The sequence below is a fragment of the Lampetra planeri genome, chromosome 4 (genome assembly GCF_965212315.1).
Source record: "Lampetra planeri chromosome 4, kcLamPlan1.2.h2, whole genome shotgun sequence".
Taxonomy (NCBI): Eukaryota; Metazoa; Chordata; class Hyperoartia; order Petromyzontiformes; family Petromyzontidae; genus Lampetra; species Lampetra planeri.
In genome coordinates, this window is record NC_136110.1 from 19,574,221 (window position 1) to 19,599,489 (window position 25,269).

Here is a 25,269-nt window from a genome sequence, read left to right on the forward strand (position 1 = left end):
ATGTTGCTTATCTGCATAAAAGTGCATTGGCCAGGAATCGATCCCAGGTCTCCCACGTGGCAGTCCAGAATTCTACCACTGAATCACCTATACCACATTCCACTCGAATTTTTTTAACGTGAGATGCATTAATACTCTTCTTTTCTCATTCCTCCAAAATTGCGTGTTCTCTGTGTATATAGAATCTGACTTTTTACTTTTTTCATCACGATCTGCAGATGATGGTGGGTTCTTTAGTTATATTCTCTACAAATTTGCAGTTTATTGTTGTTTAGTTGGATAAAAGTGCATCGGCTGGGAATCGAACCCGGGCCTCCCGCGTGGCAGGCGAGAATTCTACCACTGAACCACCGATGCCTCGTGTGGGTGGTGTGATTTTACGTGAGATGCATGAATACTGATCTTCTTTCAGTAGCGTGTGAGACTTTTCTGTGTTTTTTAGGCTCCTGACTTTCCCATTTTTCTTGAATATCCGAAGATGAAGATGGACTAAATTGATGATATGCAAGTTATTGGGATGTTGTTAAAATATTTCTTCACCTGTTAGAAAGATTTGGTAGAACCGCTTTCGGCAAGAGAAATCCTTAGTCACTACTCGTTTCCAATACTAGTTATTGCATTTCGTTGTCAAAATTACTGCGACCTGATTTCCGCAGCTGAAAGTGACCTCACCGTGTTTGTTTCTGAAAATATACAAGGGAATGAATTTGAAGCGATTAATCTTCTTCATTGACATGGATAGTCATTTTCCTGAAACCACTCCACGTGCATTTTAATCGGTTATAATGTTGCTTATCTGGATAAAAGTGCATTGGCCAGGAATCCATCCCAGGTCTCCCACGTGGCAGTCCATAATTCTACCACTGAATCACCTATACCCCATTCCACTCGAATTTTTTTTACGTGAGATGCATTAATACTCTTCTTTTTTCATTCCTCCAAAATTGCGTGTTCTCTGTGTATATAGAATCTGACTTTTTACATCACGATCTGCAGATGATGGTGGGTTCTTTTTTTATATTCTCTACAAATTTGCAGTTTATTGTTGTTTAGTTGGATAAAAGTGCATTGGCCGGGAATCGAACCCGGGCCTCCCACGTGGCAGGCGAGAATTCTACCACTGAACCACCGATGCCTCGTGTGCCTGGTGTGATTTTACGTGAGATGCATGAATACTGATCTTCTTTCAATAGCGTGTAAGTGAGACTTTTCTGTGTTTCTTAGGCTCCTGACTTTCCCATTTTTCTTGAATATCCGAAGATGAGGATGGACTAAATTGATGATATGCAAGTTATTGGGATGTTGTTAAAATATTTCTTCACCTGTTATAAAGATTTGGTAGAACCGCATTCCGCAAGATAAATCCTTCGTCACTGCTCGTTTTCAATACTAGTTATTGCATTTCGTTGTCAAAATAACTGCGACCTGATTTCTGCAGCTGAATGTGACCTCACCGTGTATGTTTCTGAAAATATACAAGGGAATGAATTTCATGCGATTAATATTCTTCATTGACATGTAAAGTAATTTTCTTGAAACCACTCCACGTGCATTTTAATCGGTTATAATGTTGCTTATCTGCATAAAAGTGCATTGGCCAGGAATCGATCCCAGGTCTCCCACGTGGCAGTCCAGAATTCTACCACTGAATCACCTATACCACATTCCACTCGAATTTTTTTTACGTGAGATGCATTAATACTCTACTTTTTTCATTCCTCCAAAATTGCGTGTTCTCTGTGTATATAGAGTCTGACTTTTTACTTTTTCATCACGATCTGCAGATGATGGTGGGTTCTTTATTTATATTCTCTACAAATTTGCAGTTTATTGTTGTTTAGTTGGATAAAAGTGCATTGGCCGGGAATCGAACCCGGGCCTCCCGCGTGGCAGGCGAGAATTTTACCACTGAACCACCGATGCCTCGTGTGGGTGGTGTGATTTTACGTGAGATGCATGAATACTGATCTTCTTTCAGTAGCGTGTGAGACTTTTCTGTGTTTCTTAGGCTCCTGACTTTCCCATTTTTCTTGAATATCCGAAGATGAAGATGGACTAAATTGATGATATGCAAGTTATTGGGATGTTGTTAAAATATTTCTTCACCTGTTAGAAAGATTTGGTAGAACCGCTTTCGGCAAGAGAAATCCTTAGTCACTACTCGTTTCCAATACTAGTTATTGCATTTCGTTGTCAAAATTACTGCGACCTGATTTCCGCAGCTGAAAGTGACCTCACCGTGTTTGTTTCTGAAAATATACAAGGGAATGCATTTGAAGCGATTAATCTTCTTCATTGACATGGATAGTCATTTTCCTGAAACCACTTCACGTGCATTTTAATCGGTTATAATGTTGCTTATCTGGATAAAAGTGCATTGGCCAGGAATCCATCCCAGGTCTCCCACGTGGCAGTCCATAATTCTACCACTGAATCACCTATACCACATTCCACTCGAATTTTTTTTACGTGAGATGCATTAATACTCTTCTTTTTTCATTCCTCCAAAATTGCGTGTTCTCTGTGTATATAGAATCTGACTTTTTACATCACGATCTGCAGATGATGGTGGGTTCTTTTTTTTATATTCTCTACAAATTTGCAGTTTATTGTTGTTTAGTTGGATAAAAGTGCATCGGCCGGGAATCGAACCTCCCGCGTGGCAGGCGAGAAATCTACCACTGAACCACCGATGCCTCGTGTGGGTGGTGTGATTTTACGTGAGATGCATGAATACTGATCTTCTTTCAGTAGCGTGTGAGTGAGACTTTTCTGTGTTTCGTATGCTCCTGACGTTCCCATTTTTCATGAATATCCGAAGATGAAGATGGACTAAATTAATAATATGCAAGTTATTGGTATGTTGTTAAAATATTTCTTCACCTGTTAGAAAGATTTGGTAGAACCGCTTTCGGCAAGATAAATCCTTAGGCACTACTCGTTTCCAATACTAGTTATTGCATTTCGTTGTCAAAATTACTGCGACCTGATTTCCGCAGCTGAAAGTGACCTCACTGTGTTTGTTTCTGAAAATATACAAGGGAATGAATTTGAAGCGATTAATCTTCTTCATTGACATGGATAGTCATTTTCCTGAAACCACTCCACGTGCATTTTAATCGGTTATAATGTTGCTTATCTGGATAAAAGTGCATTGGCCAGGAATCCATCCCAGGTCTCCCACGTGGCAGTCCATAATTCTACCACTGAATCACCTATACCACATTCCACTCGAATTTTTTTTACGTGAGATGCATTAATACTCTTCTTTTTTCATTCCTCCAAAATTGCGTGTTCTCTGTGTATATAGAATCTGACTTTTTACATCACGATCTGCAGATGATGGTGGGTTCTTTTTTTATATTCTCTACAAATTTGCAGTTTATTGTTGTTTAGTTGGATAAAAGTGCATCGGCCGGGAATTGAACCTCCCGCGTGGCAGGCGAGAAATCTAAGACTGAACCACCGATGCCTCGTGTGGGTGGTGTGATTTTACGTGAGATGCATGAATACTGATCTTCTTTCAGTAGCGTGTGAGTGAGACTTTTCTGTGTTTCGTATGCTCCTGACGTTCCCATTTTTCATGAATATCCGAAGATGAAGATGGACTAAATTAATAATATGCAAGTTATTGGGATGTTGTTAAAATATTTCTTCACCTGTTACAAAGATTTGGTAGAACCGCTTTCGGCAAGATAAATCCTTAGGCACTACTCGTTTCCAATACTAGTTATTGCATTTCGTTGTCAAAATTACTGCGACCTGATTTCCGCAGCTGAAAGTGACCTCACCGTGTTTGTTTCTGAAAATATACAAGGGAATGAATTTGAAGCGATTAATCTTCTTCATTGACATGTAAAGTCATTTTCCTGAAACCACTCCACGTGCATTTTAATCGGTTATAATGTTGCTTATCTGGATAAAAGTGCATTGGCCAGGAATCCATCCCAGGTCTCCCACGTTGCAGTCCATAATTCTACCACTGAATCACCTATACCACATTCCACTCGAATTTTTTTTACGTGAGATGCATTAATACTCTTCTTTTTTCATTCCTCCAAAATTGCGTGTTCTCTGTGTAATGCGGGCGAAAGCGACCTTCCGGATGTGACGTCACGAGGAGGCGGAGCCAGGTGACGTGGGTGAAAGGTAGGGGGTCCTTAAGCGGGTAAACCGGAAGGAGAAGGCAGTCGGGGTGTGAATGGAAAGGTGTGGGGCCACGCGGGCGTACGAGCCGAGGGGGCACCGTCAGAAGCGGGAGCCAACCCTGGGAACAGTAGGGAGCTACTAGGAGGTGTAAAGCTGCAGATAGAGATAGGAGTAAGGCTGTGTGTGAGGAGCAGCGGGGTGGCTGCCAGGAGTCGCAGGAGCGACGAGAAGGCGAGACAGCACGAGGCCGTCAGAGCTGCAGCAGGAACAGCCAAGGGAGCTGTGTGAGAGTACAGCAGCGGAGCTGCTGTGGGGCCGCAGAAGCGACAAGAACAGCAGCGGGGCTGCTGATGTGGACTGGAGTGGCATCGGAACCAGCACAGAGAGAATAAGAGAGACAGCCGTGTGGGGACGCAGTACGGACCGAATAAAGGACACTGAGCCAGATATCGTGGTCAAGTCTTTTATTACACTGGGGTCAGAAGTGGAACGGCATGTCTAAGCAAGTAAGGAAGAAAATTCCCCCGGCGCCAGCATCGGCTTCTTCGTCCGACGACGACGAATTCCCTCCGACCACGGATTTTGCTGGGGTGGTGGAGGAGAGCCCTGCTGAGGCGAGCACGGGGACGGGCGTGGAAGATGTCGGCGCGATGGCGGGTCCGTCAACAACATCGGACGCTGAGCAAAGATGGCAACAGGTGGCAGAACAACTGGAGACACTCAAGGACGTCCTGGCGCATCTGTGTCACCTCGTTACGCCAAGGACGACGATGGAACGAGAAGGTGCCCCACGGGCCGCCACGTTGCCTGCCCTGCCGCCGCCATTGGCCACGCGGCAAGAAGACGCCATCTTGCGCGCTCCGCGGCGCCAAACCGCCATCTTGGCCACGCCGCGGGCCGACGCCATTTTGAATTTACCTCCACAACAACCATCATTGGAAGACGGCGTGAAGAGGAGTCGGAGTCGCCACCTTACTACGGTTAAGGAATTCTCTATCGGGGGCGATTGGAGCGCTTTCGCCTGCCGATTTTTGGCGGCGGTTCGTTCAGCAAGATGGACCGATGCGGAGGCCTTGGAAGTGTTGCCGACTCTACTGGACGACGAATCGGTGCAATTTTTCCGTTCCATAACGGCCGATAAGAAGAAGACGTTATGTGGAGTTTTTGAGGAAATGGCCGACGCCTATGAGCCACCTGACGACGCGCATCGGCGATTCGCTCAACGACAACGAGCACCCGAAGAATCGCCCGTGGCGTTCAGGGGTGCGGTGTTGGAGCTGGCCATGGCAGCATATCCTGACACGCCACAGGATCTGCTCGAGCCCCTCATATTGGGAAAAATGCTGGAGCTGTCTCGGGATCTGGGGATCCCCATGCCTGTGTGTGGGCATGAGAAGCTCACGTCCCGGGCGGCAGCAAAGTGTCTGGACGCGCAGTTTAATCTCCGTCGCTGGAAGCAAGTGGCGGCATGGACGGGTGGGCCCGTCAAGGAAGGAGGCGCAATGGGGTGGGACCCCACAAAGGCGATCTATGTGCCGGATGAGCGGGGTCCACAGGAGCTGACGGCTGCCTCCTCTCCATGGCCGGGACGCGGAAGGCCGGGGCCGCGCGCTACGCCATCGGGACGGGGCCGCCGGGACGCAGGACCTGCGCTTCGGCGCAACGAGGCCGATTGCTTCCGCTGCGGCCGTAGGGGCCATTACGCCAAAGATTGCTGGGCCCGCTTCCCGGGTCCGCCGCAGCAGGAGCCCACAAACACCGGACAAGCCGACCAAGGAACCTCCGAAACAGGCATGTCGGCACGCACCAGACACTCGGCAAGGCTTTACACCTCACCCACCACCTGTGTTGCGCGATCCTATTGTTGTTGTTAAAGAAAGGCCATCGACGGGGCCTTGTCATTCAGTTACGCAGTGGCGCAAATTGGCACAGAGAGTTGTCGCGGCCGCTACGGGTTCGTCCACTGTACCGGGGTCCATACAAGGTGTGGACGTGCGCATTTTGGTCGACTCGGGAGCGTCTGCGACTATTATATCGGATGTCATTTTCCATCTGTTGGGCATTCCGCCGGGGGCTGTGCGTCCGGTTTATGGGTCTTGCGTCGCTGCAAACGGGGGTAGTATGGGGATTGTGGGCCAGGTGGATGCTAAGATATCTATAGGGGATGTGTCGGCTTCGGGCGTTGTGTTAATATCGAGATCTTTGGCGGTTCCTTGCTTACTAGGCACGGATTTTTTGGCTAAGATGCCCATTTTGATTAAAATCAATGAGAATTGTATTGAATTGCCGGGGGGCCGTCGAATCTCGTTTCTGCCGTCGCCCTGGGGGCGACCTGCTTCGGCCGTACAGGTGCAGGCGCTGTCCGTCGCATCTGTGGACATCCCACCTGGTTCACAGATGCTTATACCCTTGCGGTATCGGAAGCCCCTGCCCAATCGGCTAGGAGCATTAGGGGTCTTGTTGTCACCATCCGCCACGATAACAACGGGATTGGCGTTAGTTGGGGCACAGACCATCGTCCGGCCGGATCAATTACCGGTTTTACAGGTGCTTAATGCGGGGGTGGAAAACATCCGTGTTCCGGCCGGTACGGTTGTGGCACATGCCACTACGACGTTTGCGACGCACGATTGTCCGCATCGCCGAGGAGTGGTCGCTGGTGTTTCCGAGCCAAGGAGTTCGGACAATCGTTGGATCGCTACCTTATGTGACGAAAATTCTTCCCTGTCCGTGGGGCAACGTGATGCGCTGCGTAAATTGTTGCTGACGTATTCGGATGTATTCAGCTCCGACGATTTGGATTTGGGACGCACATCGTTGCTTTCCCATCACATTGAGACGGGCGACGCTGCCCCTATTCGGTTAAATTCGCATCGGATGAGTCCAGCGGAGCGAGAACACGTTCGGGGGGCGGTGGAAGACATGTTGGCTGCGGACATTATATCGCCATCTAACAGCCCATGGGGCGCTCCTGTGGTCTTGGTCAAGAAAAAGGATGGCAACTTGAGATTTTGTGTCGATTTCCGGAAATTGAATAAGATATCGGTGGCAGATGCGTACCCCCTGCCGCGTATGGACGACTCCCTTGACGCATTGTCGGGGGCTAAGTTCTTTTCCACACTGGACCTCTCTTCGGGATTTTGGCAGCTTCCCCTTGACGAGTCCTCACGGGAGAAAACCGCATTCCGTACGCCGCAGGGGTTATTTCAATTCAACTGCCTCCCGATGGGATTGAATGCGGCCCCTGCTACGTTTCAAAGATTGATGGAGCTCGTTTTGACGGGGTTGCAGTGGGAGACGTGTCTTATATATTTGGACGATATTATTGTGTTCAGCCGCACATTTGAGGAACATTTAACGCGGCTGGAGACAGTGTTCACGAGGATGCGCTCTGCCAATTTGAAATTCAAACCAAAGAAATGCCACCTACTGCAACGGTCCGTCCGATATTTGGGGCACATTGTGAGTGCCGAGGGGGTGTCCACGGATCCGGAAAAGACGGCGTGTGTCCGGGATTGGCCGACTCCGGCCTCTGTGGGGGATGTTCGACGGTTTTTGGGATTTGCCTCGTATTACCGAAGATTTGTGCCGGGGTTTGCGACGATTGCGAGGCCCTTGCATCTCCTTACGGGTAAAGGACGGAAATTTGTTTGGGGAGAGCCGGAAGAGGCGGCCTTTCGGAGTCTGCGCGATCTATTGGCTACGGCCCCGACATTGGATTATCCCGATTTTGATCGCCCTTTCATTCTCGATACGGACGCGAGTGACACAGGTATTGGGGCGGTATTATCACAGTCTAAAGGGGGCGTAGAGCGCGTCGTGGCGTATGGTAGCCGAGTCTTGTCGCCTGCGGAAACGCGCTACTGTGTCACTCGTAGAGAACTTTTGGCGGTTGTTTTTTTCCTACGGCAATTTCGACCGTACCTTTACGGTCGTTCTTTTATTGTGCGTACGGATCATGCGGCCTTGCAATATGCACTTAAAATGGACCAGCCATCGGGACAGTGGGCACGTTGGTTGGACACGCTGCAGGAGTTTTCCTTCCAAATTCAACATCGGAAGGGAGTGCGCCATGCGAACGCTGACGCACTTTCCAGATTACCAGGGCGCGCCCCTTGTAAATGTGCGTCGGGGACGCATAGGTGTTCGCCGATTCTCAACCCCCCTCAGCCGCTCACGTTGGCCGTCGGGAAGTCGGATACTCCGATGGAACCGGGACCGACTGATGGGGTTTTGAATCTGCCGCGGTCTGTCTGGATTCGGGAACAGATGATGGACGAGTCGTTGTTGTCCATGCGGAAGCGGTCTATGAGGGACAAGGGGAGTCCGAGTTCGGCTGTGGGGCCGCGAACCGCTCTCCGAGATGGTCTGCTTATGTGGCAAGAAAGGTTCCAGGAAAGCTGGCGTGTGGTGGTACCAACGTCCTTGCGATTTGAGTTGATTAGAACTCTCCATTGTGACACACTATTGCATTTAGGGGTGCAGAAGACCTTGTTGACGTTACAACGTCATTATTTTTGGCACGGCATGGCGTAAGATGTCGTAGGGCACGTGCGCGCGTGCCCTGAATGCGCCCGGCGTAAGCCGCCTAAACATCCTTACGTGCCGCCTCTCCAGTCGATTCAGGTGTCTCGAGTCAATGAATTGGTGGCACTGGACATATTGGGACCCTTCCCACCATCGGCGAGGGGAAATAAATATTTGCTGGTAGGGGTCGAGTATCTCTCCCGTTGGCCGATGGCCTGGCCGTTGCCCGATCAGTCGGCCGCGGCCATCACCGACGCCTTTTTGTTTGGGTACATTATGGACAAGGGGGCGCCGGAGAGACTCCTCACGGACCAGGGCCGAAATTTCTCTTCTAAATTATTGGCTGAAGTGTGCGCAGGCCTTGGGACTAAGAAGATACGGACATCTCCATACCATCCGCAGACGGATGGTATGGTTGAGCGGCCATGCTTTGCCATACTGTGAGTGAACAGCAATCGGATTGGGATCTGCACATCCCCGGAGTGCTTTCGGCGTACAGGATGACGCCCCATGCGGCTACAGGGTATTCGCCGTTTTACCTTATGTATGGTCGGGAAAACGTGCCTCCGGTGGATGTGCAATTGGGTACTGGGGTGAAGGGACCTCGTAAACCACTCCCTGAATACATTCAGGACACGGTTCGCCGGGTTACGGAGGCGCGGGAAAACGCCCGCGTGGCTACGGCCAAAGCCCAGGGCCGGAAAGAGCGGTATGCTCGGCGGTCTGAGGGGGAGTGCCCCTGGAAGGTGGGAGACCTGGCCTGGCTCCATTGCCCGCAGGTGCGGCCGGGGACCTCTCCTAAATTGCACAAACCTTGGCATTGTCCTGTGCGCCTCATTGAGGTTCCCAATCCACAGTCGGCGCGCGTTCAGTTTGGTTCTCGCCGTTGGTTTGTTCATACGTCGCGGTTGAAACCATATGTTGCTCCCCTACGTGATGCGTCATCTCCCAATGTTGCCTTGCCGGGGTCTGTTGCTGCTGACTCTGACTCTTTCCCGCCTGCGTCCATTGATCTTGCTAGAGCGCCTGTCGTACCTGTTCCAGACAGGCCGACCGTGACACCGCGGGGGAGGAGTGGGCCTGCTCGGAGGGCGCCTGCCAAGGCTGCGGGACCTTCAAGCCCGGCGACCCTTCCGACCCCGCTGCAGGCGCATTCGCCGAATATGACCAAGACTGATTCGTCAGGGACACGAGATGTCGGTGGACTTCCAATCGCAGCAGGGGAATTACCCCCTGTCATTTCTCGTGTTCCATCGCGTCCCCGTTCTACAAGTGGGCCGCCGACCGTCCGGGACGGGCCGGCGACCCGCACTCGTTCCAAATCGCTTACGTTTCGTTGATTGTATGTTGTTATTGTTCTTGTTCTTGCCGTCGTATTTATCGCATGCTTTCGTACGTTCGTCGATGTTACTTGTGTGTTGTTCTTGTTGTTATATTGCATGCTTAGTGTCCTTTAAGGGGGAAGGTCGGTTCACCGCATTACGCTTTGGTGTTGTTCAGCCGAGGTCGGCTGGGTTTTTTCTATGGGGGAGGGTGGTGTAATGCGGGCGAAAGCGACCTTCCGGATGTGACGTCACGAGGAGGCGGAGCCAGGTGACGTGGGTGAAAGGTAGGGGGTCCTAAAGCGGGTAAACCGGAAGGAGAAGGGAGTCGGGGTGTGAATGGAAAGGTGTGGGGCCACGCGGGCGTACGAGCCGAGGGGGCACCGTCAGAAGCGGGAGCCAACCCTGGGAACAGTAGGGAGCTACTGGGAGGTGTAAAGCTGCAGATAGAGATAGGCAGTAAGGCTGTGTGTGAGGAGCAGCGGGGTGGCTGCCAGGAGTCGCAGGAGCGACGAGAAGGCGAGACAGCACGAGGCCGTCAGAGCTGCAGCAGGAACAGCCAAGGGAGCTGTGTGAGAGTACAGCAGCGGAGCTGCAGCGGAGCTGCTGTGGGGCTGCAAGAGCGACAAGAACAGCAGCGGGGCTGCTGATGTGGACTGGAGTGACATCGGAACCAGCACAGAGAGAATAAGAGAGACAGCCGTGTGGGGACGCAGTACGGACCGAATAAAGGACACTGAGCCAGATATCGTGGTCAAGTCTTTTATTACATCTGTGTATATAGAATCTGACTTTTTACATCACGATCTGCAGATGATGGTGGGTTCTTTTTTTATATTCTCTACAAATTTGCAGTTTATTGTTGTTTAGTTGGATAAAAGTGCATCGGCCGGGAATCGAACCCGGGCCTCCCACATGGCAGGCGAGAATTCTACCACTGAGCCACCGATGCCTCGTGTGGGTGGTGTGATTTTACGTGAGATGCATGAATACTGATCTTTCAGTAGCGTGTGAGTGAGACTTTTCTGTGTTTCGTATGCTCCTGACTTTCCCATTTTTCATGAATATCTGAAGATGAAGATGGACTAAATTGATGATATGCAAGTTATTGGGATGTTGTTAAAATATTTCTCCACCTGTTTGAAAGATTTGGTAGAACCGCATTCCGCAAGAGAAATCCTTCGTCACTACTCGTTTTCAATACTAGTTATTGCATTTCGTTGTCAAAATTACTGCGACCTAATTTCCGCAGCTGAAAGTGACCTCACCGTGTTTGTTTCTGAAAATATACAAGGGAATTAATTTGAAGCGATTCATCTTCTTCATTGACATGGATAGTCATTTTCCTGAAACCACTCCACGTGCATTTTAATCGGTTATAATGTTGCTTATCTGGATAAAAGTGCATTGGCCAGGAATCCATCCCAGGTCTCAAACGTGGCAGTCCAGAATTCTACCACTGAATTACCTATACCACATTCCACTCGAATTTTTTTTACGTGAGATGCATTAATACTCTTCTTTTTTCATTCCTCCAAAATTGCGTGTTCTCTGTGTATATAGAATCTGACTTTTTACATCACGATCTGCAGATGATGGTGGGTTCTTTTTTTATATTCTCTACAAATTTGCAGTTTATTGTTGTTTAGTTGGATAAAAGTGCATCGGCCGGGAATCGAACCTCCCGCGTGGCAGGCGAGAAATCTACCACTGAACCACCGATGCCTCGTGTGGGTGGTGTGATTTTACGTGAGATGCATGAATACTGATCTTCTTTCAGTAGCGTGTGAGTGAGACTTTTCTGTGTTTCGTATGCTCCTGACGTTCCCATTTTTCATGAATATCCGAAGATGAAGATGGACTAAATTAATAATATGCAAGTTATTGGGATGTTGTTAAAATATTTCTTCACCTGTTACAAAGATTTGGTAGAACCGCTTTCGGCAAGATAAATCCTTAGGCACTACTCGTTTCCAATACTAGTTATTGCATTTCGTTGTCAAAATTACTGCGACCTGATTTCCGCAGCTGAAAGTGACCTCACCGTGTTTGTTTCTGAAAATATACAAGGGAATGCATTTGAAGCGATTAATCTTCTTCATTGACATGGATAGTCATTTTCCTGAAACCACTTCACGTGCATTTTAATCGGTTATAATGTTGCTTATCTGGATAAAAGTGCATTGGCCAGGAATCCATCCCAGGTCTCCCACGTGGCAGTCCAGAATTCTACCACTGAATCACCGAAACCACATTCCACTCGAATTTTTTTTACGTGAGATGCATTAATACTCTTCTTTTTTCATTCCTCCAAAATTGCTTGTTCTCTGTGTATATAGAATCTGACTTTTTAATTTTTTCATCACGATCTGCAGATGATGGTGGGTTCTTTATTTATATTCTCTACAAATTTGCAGTTTATTGTTGTTTAGTTGGATAAAAGTGCATCGGCCGCAAATCGAACCCGGGCCTCCCGCGTGGCAGGCGAGAATTCTACCACTGAACCACCGATGCCTCGTGTGCCTGGTGTGATTTTACGTGAGATGCATGAATACTGATCTTTCAATAGCGTGTAAGTGAGACTTTTCTGTGTTTCTTAGGCTCCTGACTTTCCCATTTTTCTTGAATATCCGAAGATGAGGATGGACTAAATTGATGATATGCAAGTTATTGGGATGTTGTTAAAATATTTCTTCACCTGTTATAAAGATTTGGTAGAACCGCATTCCGCAAGAGAAATCCTTCGTCACTACTCGTTTTCAATACTAGTTATTGCATTTCGTTGTCAAAATAACTGCGACCTGATTTCTGCAGCTGAATGTGACCTCACCGTGTATGTTTCTGAAAATATACAAGGGAATGAATTTCATGCGATTAATATTCTTCATTGACATTGTTGTATGTGTCGGATTATGAAATTTTGATGAAAATAATAAAAATTAATAATTTTCCAAAAAATGCGCAAATCGCATTAATTATGTTAATGTGTGTATCAACATGCATAAATTATGATAATGCGTGTAATGATATGCATAAATTATGATGATGCGAGTAATTGTAGGCATAAATTATGATAATCGCGGAGATAATCGTAGTATTTTATGCGGATGCTTGCGATGATGTTAATGTGAGCAGTTGTGGTAATTAGGCTCAGCTTCGTTTATCCAGAGTTATGTCAACCAGGATAACACGATGGTCAATGATTAAACGTTTACCGATTATCCTAGTGTGTGTCATGATATTTAGGTCTCCATTTTCATATCTCATCACAGGATACAGTTATCAAAAATAAGATGGTTTTGCATGGACTTGGAAAGAAGCACTCGAACAGTTGGTGTTAAGCAATTTTATTCTAACAAGCATGTGACATTCTATCATGCAGGTCAAGCATGCGTCAATAATTCATGAATAACCAAACACTTATGCATTTGCGATATCATGCATTCGATTAATATGAATAACTAAAATTCTTATGCAATTACGAGATTAAGCATTGACTAAAATGAATGAATAAACACTTATGCATTTACTAAATTGAATAACTCAAAACTCTTATGCATTTTCGATATTGTGCATTCGACTAATATGGATAACTAAAATTCTTATGCAATTACGAGATTAAGCATTGACTAAAATGAATGAATAAACACTTAAGCATTTACTAAATTGAATAACTCAAAACTCTTATGCATTTTCGATATTGTGCATTCGACTAATATGGATAACTAAAATTCTTATGCAATTACGAGATTGGGCATTGACTAAAATTAATGAATAAACACTTATGCATTTACTAAATTGAATAACTAAAACCCTCCTAACAACCAGGCATCTCATTAGTTTGTTTTGGTATCGGTCACAATCGGCGACTGGCCGAGTTTGAAACAAGCATGACACATTTCGTTTTGCGGTAATAAAAGCACTTATTGTATCCCCGAGGCGAAAGTATATGTCAATAGATTCATCGGTAAGTATAATATTCTTTTAACGGAATGTTGGAGTCAATGGTGGGTGAGGCGTGTTGCGGGAGAGCTAATCTGGCTCTGTTTTAATTAATTCTTCGGCGAGGCTCTGACAAAGAAACCGGTTTGACAAGATTTCCTCTGTGTTTCCTTGAGTCTATATGTGGGAAGCGATACGACCTCTGTGTTGTCTGTGCGAGCGGCAGCTGACATTTTCTCCGCGGTGAGGTGAGCGGCGTCGCTCGTCCAGAAGACTTTGACTCTTTTTCTCCACGGCGGGATGACGAGTCGGTTTTGGTTGATGCGGGTCGATCTGGGTGTCGCTCGTTGTCGCGCGGTGGCGCGCGGTGGCGCTCGCTTGGCGCAAGGTGGCGCAAGGTGGCGCACGGGGGCGCAAGGTGGCGCACGGTGTCGCTCATTCAGCGATCTCTTGGTGGTAGCCCCCGGCTTTTCCACTGCTCGATTGATTGTTGAGTCGGCACGATGCTCGCCGTCGCTCTCGACGTCTTGTGTGTTCACACTGGTCGTTGGTCGGTGTGCCCTCAGGCACACGGCGCATTCGATAGCTCTGTCTTCCTCCTCACAGCAGTTTGGCCAGGCTTTCTCCACTGCTTCGCGCTCTCTGCTTTGTTCGCTTGGCGATCTCCGCCTTTCCTGCGGGTTGTTTGCTGGTCGTCACTCTGACGAGGAGCGATGCTTCATTCGTGGCAGGGTGGACATTGGCGTATTTGTTGGCTTCACTCACAGCTCGGCGGCTCAGTGTAGTAATTCTTCTTAGGTGGTGCAGACCTCGGCTTGTAGCAGCACGTCGCTACCTCGCGATTCTCGTCATGCTGGATGACGAAAGCTTCTTGACGATCTGTGGTGGAGTCGAAGCCCTGGCGACGAGATGGGGCTCAGAGCCCTGGCGATCTGTGATGGGGCCGGAGGCCCTGACGAGCTGGTGGTGGGGCCCGTGGCCCAGACGATCTCTGGTGGGGGGCCAGGCCCCTGACGAAATCAGTTGAATGGATTTTTCCCCGGCTTATATTGAGAAAATGCCCTCCGTTTCCCGAGTTGTTCAAAGTCTGTCATAAAACCTTCCTGTGTGTGTGTGTCCGTCCGTGTGTTTCGCTTGCGTGTTTGTCCGTGTGTTTATTAGCTCTGAAGACAGCTGTTGTCGTTCTGGAAGGGGGTGGGGTTCGTGACGGCGCCAACGAAGATATCCATTAGCCAGACCGATGATTCGCGTCGAGTTCTATATATATAAAAGAGATATTCGAATCCATGTTTTTGTTACTGAATAATATTTGTCGCGACAACCTACGCGTTAAGCGAGCTTAATTATTTCCGCCCTCGCTCGGGGATCATATCTTTTGTCTCACACAGCTTAAGTTGTTTTGGTTTGGAAGTTGAAATGCGACTTATTCCATTATGCCCCAGTTAAGCCGAAACCGTGTTCCCGATGTTTCATCGTGACCCGATCTCTCATGGAGATGTTATTCCTTGCGTGTGCAATTTTTGCTGTCCGTGTTGTGGGAAGACAAAGACGGTTGTTTCCACGGTGGAAGCGCCCGGCGCATGCGGTTATTTATTTATTTCTGAGAGCGTGTTAATTTCCTTTGAGCCATTGCTCGGGAGTTTTATTGGTGTCATTTCCCGGCTTTGTGCCTGCGTGTGGAGATCCTCTCGGAAAGACAAAGACGGTCGTGTTGCTGCTGTTGTTTTCAGGGGGTTGTTGTGTTTGGTTAATTTTGAGAGCCTTATTCACCGTTAGCTCCTAGGATATTCACTTTAATTCCGTACTTATTATTTGACTTCTTGTGATTATTTAATCTGCTATCCCGGCTAAGAATTTTGTTTTGGAGCGAAATATATGCCATAATTGTTCTTCGATGCTTCGGCCCGGCCGTGTAGAAATTCTATAAAGGTAAATAATGTCAGTATTTAATTAACAATGATGGGTCGCGATTCTGGTGCAGACTGTAGTCTGATTTTCAATTGTAGTGAGGATGGATACTGTTTGCTTACTTCATGGCTAAGTTGTACTAGTTTGTCTAACATGGTTCAAAACCCGTTTGTGTTTTTTTGTTAATGTTGTTCCTTTGTTAAGAATATAATTATATTTTTCGTGGCCTGGTTTTGTACTTATATAAGGGTTTTTTTTCTTTACGAACGGATGATTCTTCCAGAACCCCCCGGCTACCATTCCCCCCTCCCTTGTTCCTCTTGTGTGAAATTCGGGGAGTTTTTATGATCTTGATTACCCTTCTTTCATGCCCTCTTTCCTTTGAAATGAGGTGTGCGCACATCTGTGTTAGTGTGAGGGCGTGTCCGTTCTCACGTTGCCCCGTGTATATTAAAAAACGATATTATCTATGTTGGCAGAATAATTCTTAAAAAAAAATAATTTTTTAAATTAAAAAGGAAGGCATATATCCAACAGTATGTAAAGTGATTTTCTTGAAACCACTCCACGTGCATTTTAATCGGTTATAATGTTGCTTATCTGCATAAAAGTGCATTGGCCAGGAATCGATCCCAGGTCTCCCACGTGGCAGTCCAGAATTCTACCACTGAATCACCTATACCACATTCCACTCGAATTTTTTTAACGTGAGATGCATTAATACTCTTCTTTTCTCATTCCTCCAAAATTGCGTGTTCTCTGTGTATATAGAATCTGACTTTTTACTTTTTTCATCACGATCTGCAGATGATGGTGGGTTCTTTATTTATATTCTCTACAAATTTGCAGTTTATTGTTGTTTAGTTGGATAAAAGTGCATCGGCCGGGAATCGAACCCGGGCCTCCCGCGTGGCAGGCGAGAATTCTACCACTGAACCACCGATGCCTCGTGTGGGTGGTGTGATTTTACGTGAGATGCATGAATACTGATCTTCTTTCAGTAGCGTGTGAGACTTTTCTGTGTTTTTTAGGCTCCTGACTTTCCCATTTTTCTTGAATATCCGAAGATGAAGATGGACTAAATTGATGATATGCAAGTTATTGGGATGTTGTTAAAATATTTCTTCACCTGTTAGAAAGATTTGGTAGAACCGCTTTCGGCAAGAGAAATCCTTAGTCACTACTCGTTTCCAATACTAGTTATTGCATTTCGTTGTCAAAATTACTGCGACCTGATTTCCGCAGCTGAAAGTGACCTCACCGTGTTTGTTTCTGAAAATATACAAGGGAATGAATTTGAAGCGAATAATCTTCTTCATTGACATGGATAGTCATTTTCCTGAAACCACTCCACGTGCATTTTAATCGGTTATAATGTTGCTTATCTGGATAAAAGTGCATTGGCCAGGAATCCATCCCAGGTCTCCCACGTGGCAGTCCATAATTCTACCACTGAATCACCTATACCCCATTCCACTCGAATTTTTTTTACGTGAGATGCATTAATACTCTTCTTTTTTCATTCCTCCAAAATTGCGTGTTCTCTGTGTATATAGAATCTGACTTTTTACATCACGATCTGCAGATGATGGTGGGTTCTTTTTTTATATTCTCTACAAATTTGCAGTTTATTGTTGTTTAGTTGGATAAAAGTGCATTGGCCGGGAATCGAACCCGGGCCTCCCACGTGGCAGGCGAGAATTCTACCACTGAACCACCGATGCCTCGTGTGCCTGGTGTGATTTTACGTGAGATGCATGAATACTGATCTTCTTTCAATAGCGTGTAAGTGAGACTTTTCTGTGTTTCTTAGGCTCCTGACTTTCCCATTTTTCTTGAATATCCGAAGATGAGGATGGACTAAATTGATGATATGCAAGTTATTGGGATGTTGTTAAAATATTTCTTCACCTGTTATAAAGATTTGGTAGAACCGCATTCCGCAAGATAAATCCTTCGTCACTGCTCGTTTTCAATACTAGTTATTGCATTTCGTTGTCAAAATAACTGCGACCTGATTTCTGCAGCTGAATGTGACCTCACCGTGTATGTTTCTGAAAATATACAAGGGAATGAATTTCATGCGATTAATATTCTTCATTGACATGTAAAGTAATTTTCTTGAAACCACTCCACGTGCATTTTAATCGGTTATAATGTTGCTTATCTGCATAAAAGTGCATTGGCCAGGAATCGATCCCAGGTCTCCCACGTGGCAGTCCAGAATTCTACCACTGAATCACCTATACCACATTCCACTCGAATTTTTTTTACGTGAGATGCATTAATACTCTACTTTTTTCATTCCTCCAAAATTGCGTGTTCTCTGTGTATATAGAATCTGACTTTTTACTTTTTTCATCACGATCTGCAGATGATGGTGGGTTCTTTATTTATATTCTCTACAAATTTGCAGTTTATTGTTGTTTAGTTGGATAAAAGTGCATCGGCCGCGAATCGAACCCGGGCCTCCCGCGTGGCAGGCGAGAATTCTACCACTGAACCACCGATGCCTCGTGTGTCTGGTGTGATTTTACGTGAGATGCATGAATACTGATCTTCTTTCAGTAGCGTGTGAGACTTTTCTGTGTTTCTTAGGCTCCTGACTTTCCCATTTTTCTTGAATATCCGAAGTTGAAGATGGACTAAATTGATGATATGCAAGTTATTGGGATGTTGTTAAAATATTTCTTCACCTGGTAGAAAGATTTGGTAGAACCGCTTTCGGCAAGATAAATCCTTAGTCACTACTCGTTTCCAATACTAGTTATTGCATTTCGTTGTCAAAATAACTGCGACCTGATTTCTGCAGCTGAATGTGACCTCACAGTGTTTGTTTCTGAAAGTATACAAGGGAATTAATTTTATGCGATTAATATTCTTCATTGACATGTAAAGTCATTTTCTTGAAACCACTCCACGTGCATTTTAATCGGTTATAATGTTGCTTATCTGGATAAAAGTGCATTTGCCAGGAATCGATCCCAGGTCTCCCACGTGGCAGTCCAGAATTCTACCACTGAATCACCTATACCACATTCCACTCGAATTGTTTTTACGTGAGATGCATTAATACTCTTATTTTTTCATTCCTCCAAAATTGCGTGTTCTCTGTATATATAGAATCTGACTTTTTATTTTTTTCATCACGATCTGCAGATGATGGTGGGTTCTTTTTTTTAATATTCTCTACAAATTTGCAGTTTATTGTTGTTTAGTTGGATAAAAGTGCATCGGCCGGGAATCGAACCCGGGCCTCCCACGTGGCAGGCGAGAATTCTACCACTGAACCACCGATGACTCGTGTGCCTGGTGTGATTTTACATGAGATGCATGAATACTGATCTTTTTTCGGTAGCGTATGAGTGAGACTTTTCTGTGTTTCTTAGGCTCCTGACTTTCCCATTTTTCATGAATATCCGAAGATGAAGATGGACTAAATTGATAATATGCAAGTTATTGGGATGTTGTTAAAATATTTCTTCACCTGTTATTAAAAATTTGGTAGAACCGCTTTCCGCAAGAGAAATCATTCGTCACAGATTCCAAAGAACACAGGATGAGATGTTACTCTCCTTTTTGCAAGCACTTCCAAGAGTTCATGAACAGTGAGCCAGGTGAAATTTGGGGAGCGCATCGTCAGTAGTGAACCTTTGGTTCCTAGGGTGTTTCGGCCTTTCATACTATACACCCTCCCCAAAGGCGGCCAGCGACAGGGTGATCAATCCTACGCTTGCGTCCCATTCCCAATTAGTCATAGGAGTTGCCTTGTTGTTGATAGCCAACATCCCATGGGACTATGCATGGCAGGGGCGTCCTCCTCCCTGAGTCAAGCATTGTTGACTGCATACCTCCTGGCCCTCTCACTTTGGGGCCCAGCTGGGGTCTTTCCTCTTCATCCAGAGCCACTGACTGCTGCCTTCTGCCGCCTCCGATACAGATCTAATTGCCGAACGCTGGCTCTGGCCCTTAATTCCCAGGTCTCTAAGCAGTCTGGTTGTAGATGTTGCCACAAAACCTCTGCAGCCCACCTCCACTGGTCGGACTTCTGTGTTCCAGCCATGATGCCGTGCTTCGGCAGCAAGATCGGCATAGCGCAGATGTTTTCGCTCATAAGCCTCATCTACTGAGTCCTCCCAGGGTACTGTGAGCTCAATGATGAAGACCTTCTTGAGCGAACGGGACCAGAGCACCATGTCAGGTCTTAGGGTGGTGGTTGCGATCTCCGGAGGAAACACAAGTTGCCGGCCAATGTCAGCTAGCATTTTCCAGTCGCGGGCCAAGAGCAGCTGGTCTCGCTCTATTTTTGTAGAGCCGCTCTTCGGTGGTTTAGCCCCTTCGCAGACAAAGGTCGTCCGTAAGGGGTGTGATGCTGCTGGGGGTGGTAGGGAGTTGGTGGCAGCTCGCTTGTCCTCCAGGGCGGACGCAAGGTTTTTAAGGACTTGGTTGTGACGCCAAGTGTAGCGTCCTTGGGTGAGGCTTGTTTTACACCCTGTGAGAATGTGCCTGAGGTTGGCTGGCATGGAACAGAGGGCACAGTCCGGATCTTCACCATACCATTGGTGAAGATTAACTGGTGTTGGAAGGACGTCATATGTTGCTCTGATGGAAAAGCTCAACCGCCTTGCTTCCATGGCCCACAGATCCTTCCAGCTGATCTTCCTCTTCTCCACACTGTCCCATCGAGTCCACTGTCCCTGTTTGGCAAGAGAGACTGCCTTGGCCCACCTTGCAGCCTCCTCCTGATGGCGTACTTCCTGCACTACCATCTTCCGCCGCTCTGGTGCAGTGGCCTTACTCCAAGGAGCACGGCTAGTTAGCCCAAGGCCTCCTCTCCCTTGCTGAACATGACCCACAATGTCAGCATGTCTGAGGGCTGCTGTTGCCTCCTGGACTGCTGTTCCTGGCCTCCATTTGCGCCCATTTGCCAAGGTCGGCGCGTTGTTGCTCACCACTGGGTCTCGAGATTCATTCAGTGTCATCTGGAGCCTGGTTTTTGCACACTTGAATTCCTCGGTTAGACTGCTGAGGGGCAGCTTGAGGACACCATCTCCATAGAGGCCTATGGTGGTAAGGCATCGTGGAACTCCGAGCCACTTCTTTAAGTAGCTCGTGACTCCTCTTTCCATCTTCTCCACTGTTGAGATTGGAACCTCATACACTGCTAGGGGCCACAACACCCGGGGTAGGAGACCAAACTGCAGACACCAGGCCTTTAACTTTCCAGGTAGCTGGGTGTTGTCGATGGACTGTAGGCTACTACTGATGTCTTTGCGCAGCTGTTGCACCTGGTCTTTGTCCTTCAGGCTTGCATCATACCACCTTCCAAGGCTTTTTTACCGGCTGCTCAGACACTGTTGGGATTTGGTCATCTCCGATGAAGAATTTCAGGTCACAGAGTACTCCCTTCTCAATCGAGATGCTGCGTGACTTGGATGGTTTAATCTTTATACGGGCCCAGCTGATGTTCTCCTCGAGTTTTCTGAGCAGTATCCTGGTGCATGGGACAGTGGTGGTCAATGTTGTAATGTCGTCCATGTAGGCTCTGAGTGGAGGGAGGCGAAAACCAGAGTCGACTCGCTGTCCACCAGCAACCCATTTTGAGGATCTGATGATAACCTCCATTGCCATTATGAATGCAAATGGAGAAATGGTACATCCCGCCATTATACCTACATTCAGGCATTGCCATGAGGTGGTGAACTCTGAGGTGGTGAAGCAGAACTGCAGATCCTGAAAGTACGACTTCACCAGGGTTGTGATGGTGTCCGGAATGTGGAAAAATCTGAAGGCAGACCACAGGAGTTCATGGAGCACAGAGCCAAATGCATTGGCTTTCCGCAAGAGAAATCCTTCGTCACTACTCGTTTCCAATACTAGTTATTGCATTTCGTTGTCAAAATAACTGCGACCTGATTTCCGCAGCTGAAAGTGACCTCACCGATTTGGTTTTTGCAAGTATGCAAGGGAATGAATTTGAAGCGATCAATCTACTTCATTGACATGTAAAGTCATTTTCTTGAAACCACTCCACGTGCATTTTAATCGGTTATAATGTTGCTTATCTGCATAAAAGTGCATTGGCCAGGAATCGATCCCAGGTCTCCCACGTGGCAGTCCAGAATTCTACCACTGAATCACCTATACCACATTCCACTCGAATTTTTTTAACGTGAGATGCATTAATACTCTTCTTTTCTCATTCCTCCAAAATTGCGTGTTCTCTGTGTATATAGAATCTGACTTTTTACTTTTTTCATCACGATCTGCAGATGATGGTGGGTTCTTTATTTATATTCTCTACAAATTTGCAGTTTATTGTTGTTTAGTTGGATAAAAGTGCATCGGCCGGGAATCGAACCCGGGCCTCCCGCGTGGCAGGGGAGAATTCTACCACTGAACCACCGATGCCTCGTGTGGGTGATGTGATTTTACGTGAGATGTGTAATGCGGGCGAAAGCGACCTTCCGGATGTGACGTCACGAGGAGGCGGAGCCAGGTGACGTGGGTGAAAGGTAGGGGGTCCTTAAGCGGGTAAACCGGAAGGAGAAGGCAGTCGGGGTGTGAATGGAAAGGTGTGGGGCCACGCGGGCGTACGAGCCGAGGGGGCACCGTCAGAAGCGGGAGCCAACCCTGGGAACAGTAGGGAGCTACTGGGAGGTGTAAAGCTGCAGATAGAGATAGGCAGTAAGGCTGTGTGTGAGGAGCAGCGGGGTGGCTGCCAAGAGTCGCAGGAGCGACGAGAAGGCGAGACAGCACGAGGCTGTCAGAGCTGCAGCAGGAACAGCCAAGGGAGCTGTGTGAGAGTACAGCAGCTGAGCTGCTGTGGGGCTGCAAGAGCGACAAGAACAGCAGCGGGGCTGCTGATGTGGACTGGAGTGACATCGGAACCAGCACAGAGAGAATAAGAGAGACAGCCGTGTGGGAACGCAGTACGGACCGAATAAAGGACACTGAGCCAGAGATCGTGGTCAAGTCTTTTATTACACTGGGGTCAGAAGTGAAACGGCATGTCTAAGCAAGTAAGGAAGAAAATTCCCCCGGCGCCAGCATCGGTTTCTTCGTCCGACGACGACGAATTCCCTCCGACCACGGATTTTGCTGGGGTGGTGGAGGAGAGCCCTGCTGAGGCGAGCACGGGGACGGGCGTGGAAGATGTCGGCGCGATGGCGGGTCCGTCAACAACATCGGACGCTGAGCAAAGATGGCAACAGGTGGCAGAACAACTGGAGACACTCAAGGACGTCCTGGCGCATCTGTGTCACCTCGTTACGCCAAGGACGACGATGGAACGAGAAGGTGCTCCACGGGCCGCCACGTTGCCTGCCCTGCCGCCGCCATTGGCCACGCGGCAAGAAGACGCCATCTTGCGCGCTCCGCGGCGCCAAACCGCCATCTTGGCCACGCCGCGGGCCGACGCCATTTTGAATTTACCTCCACAACAACCATCATTGGAAGACGGCGTAAAGAGGAGTCGGAGTCGCCACCTTACTACAGTTAAGGAATTCTCTATCGGGGGCGATTGGAGCGCTTTCGCCTGCCGATTTTTGGCGGCGGTTCGTTCAGCAAGATGGACCGATGCGGAGGCCTTGGAAGTGTTGCCGACTCTACTGGACGACGAATCTGTTCGATTTTTCCGTTCCATAACGGCCGATAAGAAGAAGACTTTATGTGGAGTTTTTGAGGAAATGGCCGACGCCTATGAGCCACCTGACGACGCGCATCGGCGATTCGCTCAACGACAACGAGCACCCGAAGAATCGCCCGTGGCGTTCAGGGGTGCGGTGTTGGAGCTGGCCATGGCAGCATATCCTGACACGCCACAGGATCTGCTCGAGCCCCTCATATTGGGAAAAATGCTGGAGCTGTCTCGGGATCTGGGGATCCCCATGCCTGTGTGTGGGCATGAGAAGCTCACGTCCCGGGCGGCAGCAAAGTGTCTGGATGCGCAGTTTAATCTCCGTCGCTGGAAGCAAGTGGCGGCATGGACGGGTGGGCCCGTCAAGGAAGGAGGCGCGATGGGGTGGGACCCCACAAGGGCGATCTATGTGCCGGATGAACGGGGTCCACAGGAGCTGACGGCTGCCTCCTCTCCATGGCCGGGACGCGGAAGGCCGGGGCCGCGCGCTACGCCATCGGGACGGGGCCGCCGGGATGCAGGACCTGCGCTTCGGCGCAACGAGGCCGATTGCTTCCGCTGCGGCCGTAGGGGCCATTACGCCAAAGATTGCTGGGCCCGCTTCCCGGGTCCGCCGCAGCAGGAGCCCACAACACCGGACAAGCCGACCAAGGAACCTCCGAAACAGGCATGTCGGCACGCACCAGACACTCGGCAAGGCTTTACACCTCACCCACCACCTGTGTTGCGCGATCCTATTGTTGTTGTTAAAGAAAGGCCATCGACGGGGCCTTGTCATTCAGTTACGCAGTGGCGCAAATTGGCACGGAGAGTTGTCGCGGCCGCTACGGGTTCGTCCACTGTACCGGGGTCCATACAAGGTGTGGACGTGCGCATTTTGGTCGACTCGGGAGCGTCTGCGACTATTATATCGGATGTCATTTTCCATCTGTTGGGCATTCCGCCGGGGGCTGTGCGTCCGGTTTATGGGTCTTGCGTCGCTGCAAACGGGGGTAGTATGGGTATTGTGGGCCAGGTGGATGCTAAGATATCTATAGGGGATGTGTCGGCTTCGGGCGTTGTGTTAATATCGAGATCTTTGGCGGTTCCTTGCTTACTAGGCACGGATTTTTTGGCTAAGATGCCCATTTTGATTAAAATCAATGAGAATTGTATTGAATTGCCGGGGGGCCGTCGAATCTCGTTTCTGCCGTCGCCCTGGGGGCGACCTGCTTCGGCCGTACAGGTGCAGGCGCTGTCCGTCGCATCTGTGGACATCCCACCTGGTTCACAGATGCTTATACCCTTGCGGTATCGGAAGCCCCTGCCCAATCGGCTAGGAGCATTAGGGGTCTTGTTGTCACCATCCGCCACGATAACAACGGGATTGGCGTTAGTTGGGGCACAGACCATCGTCCGGCCGGATCAATTACCGGTTTTACAGGTGCTTAATGCGGGGGTGGAAAACATCCGTGTTCCGGCCGGTACGGTTGTGGCACATGCCACTACGGCGTTTGCGACGCACGATTGTCCGCATCGCCGAGGAGTGGTCGCTGGTGTTTCCGAGCCAAGGAGTTCGGATAATCGTTGGATCGCTACCTTATGTGACGAAAATTCTTCCCTGTCCGTGGGGCAACGTGATGCGCTGCGTAAATTGTTGCTGACGTATTCGGATGTGTTCAGCTCCGACGATTTGGATTTGGGACGCACATCGTTGCTTTCCCATCATATTGAGACGGGCGACGCTGCCCCTATACGGTTAAATTCGCATCGGATGAGTCCAGCGGAGCGAGAACACGTTCG

At 48.2% G+C, this 25,269-nt stretch overlaps 4 non-coding genes across 4 annotated transcripts; all 4 read right to left on the minus strand.

Annotated features, from left to right (window-relative positions):
- Window positions 1–286: 286 nt before the first annotated feature.
- On the minus strand, window positions 287–357 carry TRNAG-GCC (transfer RNA glycine (anticodon GCC)). Its single transcript has one exon. It is a non-coding gene; the product is annotated as a tRNA-Gly (tRNA).
- Window positions 358–10,879: 10,522 nt separating this feature from the next.
- Window positions 10,880–10,950, minus strand: TRNAG-GCC (transfer RNA glycine (anticodon GCC)). The gene has a single exon. It is a non-coding gene; the product is annotated as a tRNA-Gly (tRNA).
- A 5,773-nt stretch (window positions 10,951–16,723) lies between these two features.
- TRNAG-GCC (transfer RNA glycine (anticodon GCC)) lies at window positions 16,724–16,794 on the minus strand. Its single transcript has one exon. It is a non-coding gene; the product is annotated as a tRNA-Gly (tRNA).
- Window positions 16,795–22,188: 5,394 nt separating this feature from the next.
- TRNAG-GCC (transfer RNA glycine (anticodon GCC)) lies at window positions 22,189–22,259 on the minus strand. The gene has a single exon. It is a non-coding gene; the product is annotated as a tRNA-Gly (tRNA).
- Window positions 22,260–25,269: the final 3,010 nt, after the last annotated feature.